Consider the following 8,125-nt stretch of genomic DNA (forward strand, 5'->3'; position numbering starts at 1 on the left):
AAGGGATAACCAGTGATAGATAACACAAGCAACCAACTCAATATCAGTTGGAGGGAATGAAACATAGATGCGAAATAGGAATCATGCCGAAATGAATATAACCCAGTCCATATTAGCTGGAGGGCATGAAATATCCTAACATACTCAAAACTCCTCAAGTCTGAAAACCATACCAGTGAAGGCAAAATCTTTTGCAACTCAGAGAAATGCAACTTAGGCTAGGAACTAACCAATGCAATACTCAATCTAGGCAAAGAAGTAGCCACAGGCTCATATCATCGAGGAGAATCACTCAACCAAGCCTCACTTGGTTAAACAAACAATGATATGGGTTTTCTCATAATCCACCCAAGAACAATATCATCAAAGAAGAAATAACAATCTCAAAACCAAGGTTAAAGTTGTGAACACCACCAGAAAACCAACAAATCAAGCTAAAGCGTTTATATTTTTCAATCTTAATAAGAAGCAATCACAGAAAAGGCCACTTGCCTCTAACATTCAAACTCTACTAGACAAAACCATATAACAATAAGAAAGGAGTATCAAATCTCTACGCTAACAATAAGGCAATCCATCTTGCAGGAACGAACCCAACATACTTATGAGATGAATCCACGACATTTCCATACCAGTATCAAAATTCTTATTAGAAGAACAAACAACCATAAATAATGAACGAACCTTAAAATAGTCTATCTATTAAACGGGTTATATAAGAAGGCATAGCCAAAACATAATCCTTCATAAACCAAGAGGTAAGTCTAAGGATCTCAACTCAAAAACAAACAACATAACTAAATTGTCGACTGAAACTCCACAAAAACCATGGAAGGTCACTTACCTATGATGCAACAACATATAACCAAATCAATCTAATATAGCTAACCAAGAGGGAACACAGTCAACCTCTCCTTATTAAGGTAAAGAAATTAACAAATTGGGCTATATCTTCTTAAGCTACTGAATAATGTCATAAGAAAATAAAAGTCTAACAAGATAACACCAGTCTATACAGCTACCCAGCGACAATCAAATTCATCATGTAAAACATCAAGTAATAATATTAAATAATATCAATAATCTCACATAGTGGTAGCAATAGCAATGACAATATCACAATCAACATACTAAACAGGCGGTACAAAAATTAATATTTGTACCATACACCACTCAAGGGCTGCAACAGGTCTAATTTGCTGAGATAAATAGGACTCTAACCCAAAAGCACTCCCATAGGGTAAAACATTAATATATATCTACTCTATCTACTACAAAAAGAAATAAACCACGGAGTAGAAACATAATCATGAATTCACCAATAAGGCGCATAATGATAGATATAAATTTATCAAGGCATACAATCATCAATGGGTATGAAAACCCCAATGCACATAACAAGAAATAAATGTGAGAAATAAAAGAATACTAATTATGGCAATATCCATAGTCACATGCTCGATGGGCATAGGGAAAATAAATCTTAATGGGTCTAAATCAGACCGATCAACTAAATCATCAAATGAGGTGCCAAGCACACCATCTCTAACTGAAGATTTCACAACATCACAAGCTAATCTAACTAAGCAAAAGGACTAGAATGTCATGTCAGGGACATACCCCAGACTAGTAGTCGGTCTCGCTACAGTCATAGCAATTCTTGAAGAATCAATATAAATTGAACATATACTTAGCCCAAATGGCTTAGAAACTGATAATGAGAGAAATTCCCAAAATTATGTCCAAAAATTACAAATCATAGTCTATCTTAGGAACTCTAGCTGGTGGGGAATATAGGCTAACTCTAACTTATCACCTATCTCATACCAGGGGCATTATCTTAACAAATGTCTCATCACAACACAACAAAATAAAGATCCTAGAATACTTTGAGATATTGCCCCTCATAATAGAGAATGGTCATCATGGCCTGAATAACCATACCACACTCTGCAAGTTTGATGGGGACTCTTTCCAAATGCTTTTTGGCTGCAGCTGAGGATCTTCTATATCCATCTCTAACCCTCTAGTCTGATTCTACTAAAATTCTAGAATTACACGTTAAAGTCTCATCCATATCTATCGACAATATCACATCATCCTTCAGGGATAAAATAGAGTCAAAGAACATATTCAAGGTTCATAGAAATGCAGATCACAATAAGGATTCAATAAGTGAATTTCCTAAAATATCACTGTAGCTTCCAAAAGATAGGTTATGGATGTCTCTACATCGATCCATAGGACTCTACTAACACTTAGATCTTATACTAATACACCAATGAAACCTAGTCTCTGATACAAATTTTTCATGACCCAACTTCCCATGTCATGATGGCGTCTATCATAAACCACCAGTAGGTAATCTAACCCATAGTTTGGGATGACTAGTAATGGACTATATAATATAAGGAAAAGAATGTGGAAAATATAAAATAAGGATCAATAAATAGTAGAATCTCAAATCCTAGTGGTATTACTAAAAGAGCTTCTAATATAAAAAGAGTACAAAAATGAAATGTACACTGATACAACTTGCCTTTAAATGCAACTAAGAGACTAGTCTAATACATAAGAGAGAGATAATTAATACTCCAAATGTCAGGAGCTCACTCTAATTCTCTAAACTAGGGATGCTTTGCATAATGAACACATTAATGGTGATAACCCATACTATAATCTGCAGGCTACATAAGTGTAGTATGACTAATAAATAATTGGTCCTCAGAAGGCAATTGCCAATTAAAATTCCAAGTTAAAGTAGATATACATAGCATATAAACAAAACAGAATACACACCCAAGAGTCTAGATATCATATAACAAGTCAATGATAATAATAAGGTACAATTACCCTTTTCATGCCCAAGAGTCTAACATAATAATACTAAGGAACTATCAGGGTGAACTAGCCTATTGCAGCTATATTCAATATACATCAATTCTATACCGTAAATCACAGGTTACTATAATAATAAGGAGAAAAAGAAAAAAATATATATAGTAATATATAAAGTGAAGAAATGAATATACAACATGAACAATAGAGGAAGGGATATATAGTAGTATCATAGCTTCATATAACTAGTTTTGTATAAAGGTATATATAAATATAAACATGCGGTCATCTTAAAGCATAAGCTATATCATCATATTTTAATTTAAAAACTCACTTTAATAGAATTGGGAATACTATCATACTTGATGTTTCTAATCCGCATGGCTAGACATGAAATTACCATCCATAATAATGCAATCATAAGATAGAAGAGGCTGAAGACATACCTCAAATCTAGATACCAAATCAAATACTAATCTATCATAAGCTAGCAATAATAATGATCATAACAATGATAAAAACAATATCAATAGCAGCATAAATAACTGGCTACACTAAACAATCAAATAACTAGTCAATCCTAGGTGTACACCCACCACCCCAGGCTCAAAAGATTCAATAAACATACAACAACACAAGGCATATTTTTCACCTATATCTATGCAACCGTCCCACACCGGCTGATAGACATAGGTGCATACTGGTGATAGGTAAAATGCATGTAGAAATGAATACAAAGTATATAATCAATGTAAAAAATCATCAAAACAATTCTCATCAAGACCTTCATCATCCTAATAAATCTCTAGCCTTTTCTGTTATCAATATATCACCATAGTAACCTCCGACCTTGCCAGATATCAATTTATCATCATAGTATCCTCTGGCCTTACCGGGTTCAATCTATCATCATAGTATCCTCCGACCTCTCGAGTATCAATATATCATCATATCATCAATGCATTAATATAGATTCATAATAGGCCCACAAACTCAAGCCAATATACTCGCAAGCATAATAATAACATCACAAAGATAATAATCTTATCATTATATTCTATCTGCTCATTATTAACTAGCCAAGTCATATAATTATACCACTAGTTTACTAGACATCACATGATCTCAAGTTGTCAATCTAACAGATCTTCACATAATCATTAATCATGGAATAACAACTAACCATTAATCAATAATTAGCCAAACCTAACATCTAGTCAAGGTTCACCATTAAACCATAATCGTTATCTATTTACTATTAATCATTTATCAACCAAACATCTTTTAATAACTTACACCAATCAATATCTAATAATCAATTACCAACTAATCCTCATTTTAACTAGTCCTTGTTATTAGCTAGTCGACATTAGTAACTGGGCATCATTATTAACTAGGTATCATTATCACTATCATACCTTATCATCTACCTATGTTAACTATGTTATCCACACTTATGAACTAATCGACATTATAACTTGTTATCAATAGCTAGATATCATTACCATCGATAAACCTATCTTCATAGCCACATGTAAATCCTAGTTTTCATCTACCATATTTCTAAGGAAAGCTCATTAACTAACATAGTTAGAATTCTAAGCATTGAGTACTATAGTTACCTAATAGAAAAATAGTTAGCACGTAGCTTAACCATATAACAAGAAGAGTATTCATAATATCATATTTTAACTATAATCACATCAATAACTGTTATAATAATCATGAATGGATTGAATCTATGCATGCCATCACAAGTATTAAATAAATGCAATCATAAGTTTCAAACCATACCTTTCTCTATCCAATACCAAAGAGATATGTATATGCATATATATATATATATATTTATGAACTATAACCGCATCCTCTATAAGGATAAGCACTTATAGAATGTCCAGTCGATCTCATTTATTGGCGCTCAACCCGATAATACATCTAAAATAATTACAAATTCATAATTATGTCCTTATGCCCATACAAATATTCAAAACTCATATCAATAATGATATTTATGAGTCGTTGCGTACCTCTAATCATCTCACAAATAGGAAGCATCTCACATATAGGAAGCATAATATCAATAAGAATGTAATCATCTATTCAACAAGAGGAATCTCATGTCTAGGAGGCATAATATATATAGACATTTAATTATCTCTCACACAAGAGGAATCTCACATCTAGGAGGCATAATATATATAGGCCTGTAATCATCTTTCACATAAGAGGCATCACACATCTAGGAAGAATAATATATATAGGCTTGTAATTATTTCTCACACAAGAGGAATCAAACATCTTAGAGGAATAGCATATATAGGCATGTAATCATCTATAGGATATCTTATATAAATGGGTCATACATCATGACTATGAGGAATATCACTTTTTTAGGAAAATTTACATATATAAGAAGAACATTATCTATATAAGTGCAACAATCATGACTAAAGGAAATAGCATTTCTATAGGCCAATCATCAAGTATAAGAGAAAATAGCAGCACTATAGATCGATCATAATATCTAAGAGGAAATTGCATCACTATAGGACAATCAGAAAGTCTAAGAGAAAATAGTATCTCTATAGGCCACATAATGTATCGAGGAAGAATATCATCTCAAAATGCCCAATATCACTTCCACAAGAAACATCATAACAATAAATAATAAGCCAAAATATGGGAACATTAAAACAAGTTACCAATTTACGAAGTAATCTTATTCTAAGGTTTACTAGCCTCAACTATGTCTAACATCCGCTACTAAGTCTAGAAGACTTATAATAAGCTTAGGCCTAAGTGGGCCGAACGATCCCATTTCTAATCCATAATTTCCATAATTAGGCACACTATGCCCCAACTAGGCTAAGTTATCTAGTTAATTTTCGAAATATCAAGTAAGCCGTTTACACTCCTAAGATATTTCTTTCAACTAGAAGTAAGGGAACTTAAGTCTATTCTACCCAAATTATGATTCCAGGAATACCACACCTTCCTAATAAGGTCAAATATATTTATCATGATTCAAACACTAAAACACATCCATAGTATAGCAATGTATCAATTTCATGCAATAATTTAATATAAACTATGGAGAAGGCAATAGAAGTCTACCAAGTTATAAACATACTATCTTACGTGTCCAAGAACCTTATCTAATTTCCTAAGAAATCAAGAAACAATGCTACTATCTTACTTATAATCAATCCTAACATTAATATCCATATGCAATACATAACATAAATTATCTATGAAGGAAAGTGCACAAAAGCTTACCTTATGGCCAAATTGCAAAACATCACTTCATAAACCCTTATGGCCAAATTGCAAAACATCACTTCATAAACCATATATTTTTCTTCACTTTAAAATACATAAGATTTCATCACACTATCAGAAACATAATATACTCATCAATACGAGCCTAATGATACCCATCTTGCACTATTGTACTTTTGGTCCAAAAATGACACCAAAACCCCAAGTAGGTCCCACATATGGAAAATAGTTTTTGAGACCAACTCAATGTCCACACATGAATAAGGAATCATAACCCTCAAAGAATTGGTGAAAACTAAGCATACTTTAGGCTAAAATTAAGCCTTGGGCGAAATTAGGGTTTTGGATCCAAACTAAGAAATTTAAGTATGAATTCAAGAAATTATTACCTTAATCTAGAAGATAATCATGATACAAAATGATAATTAAGATCCCAAGTCACCCCCATGACCGATTTAGAGTTATAACACTCATTTTGGGGTTTCTAGGTCCAAATAGTAAAGAAAACATGCCCCAAATACATCTTGGGGGCTTTAATAACCCCTACAGGTACCCAAATATTACAATCACAGTCCTACAGGCCCCGATTGTCCTACTCATGATCGCACACTTTTGGTGACAATCACGGTTGCACAAGATGACAACAAACTTCAAAAATAAGTTTTTGTCCCTCAAAACTCATCCTAAATCCAAAAACCATTATCCAATAGTAAATTTTTAATTTTAAACACATTTAAAATATAATAGAATAATCAAAATATTCATCAAAGATCATTTAGGCCAAAATAGGGGTCCACACCTATAGTTTCATCACTTTTTAAAAATTCTGCTCAATAGCCCAAAATGAGTCTGGCAGCCTTGGTACCTATACCAATGAACTCCCTAGCCTAAAATCAATGTTTTGTACATTATGGAGAAGTTGGATTTTCAATCTGAGGTTCTTTGAACTAAATGTGGTTCCCATACCTGTTCTTTCAAATTCTTAACATTTTGATCAATAGTTTGAAATGAGCTTTTGTGCATTAGGACCTGAACCAAAGGTCTACCTAGATTAAGATTGATATTCTAGATATGCTGGCAAAATTGTATTTGCATCCATGATTATTTTACTGATTTTTTCACCTATGACCATTTAGAATGATTGAAGACTTTAAAAATAGGGAATAGGCTCTATAAACCAAATGTAGTTCCCAGTAATCTAACAATCAGTCTCAATAAGTAATAACTTACTTCGGGAAGCTATGAAAATCTCAAACAATAAAGATAAGTATAAATATGGAAAATAACCTAAAGGGTCATTACAAGTTGGCAATTTAGTTATATTGTTTGTTCTTAAGTTTTATATTCTAGCACTTTTATCTTGGGTTGTAGAGGATTTATCATTGGCTATCCCTCTCTATGTAACCTATTTTTAGGTCAACTAGTTTGGGTTCCATTCATCTAATTTGAGTAGTTTATCGCCCATTAATATTTTTGATATTGATGTAGAGAGATCTCAAATTTGCCTTTCAGGTTTTTCAAGTTTGTCTCCTAGTGATTGTTTTGCTCTTTGTATTAGTGTAAAGCTAGATACTCTATTCTGGTCATGATTTGGTTCTTGTTTTAGTGGAGTTAACAGAGTTAGAGATAGATGATCTTTCTTTTGACCATTTCTTAAGATGGTAGTAGAGTATTCCTTTTATAGGTGGATAACTAGATTAGCCAAATTTTGGCTAAGTTAGAATTTCTCTAAGTTGGTAGAGCTCTTGCTATGTCTAGTGTTGTTTGCAGCCTTAGTGAGTTCTTGAGAATGACTTTGTGGTTCGTGCCCTTTAACGCAATTGAAGTTGGTTTCATGTGTTTTCAACTAGCGATTTATCCTCTATTGTGAATTTATTCTTTAACTTTTTTTTATTTTGGCTCTGATAAGATCCAGAAGTGTCATTTTTTATTTGGATACTAATGTAGATTGGGTATTTGGCCTTAGATCTGACTCATTAGATTAATTAAGGATTTGAAACTTCAG

This window comes from Capsicum annuum, chromosome 11, assembly GCF_002878395.1.
Source record: "Capsicum annuum cultivar UCD-10X-F1 chromosome 11, UCD10Xv1.1, whole genome shotgun sequence".
Taxonomy (NCBI): domain Eukaryota; kingdom Viridiplantae; phylum Streptophyta; class Magnoliopsida; order Solanales; family Solanaceae; genus Capsicum; species Capsicum annuum.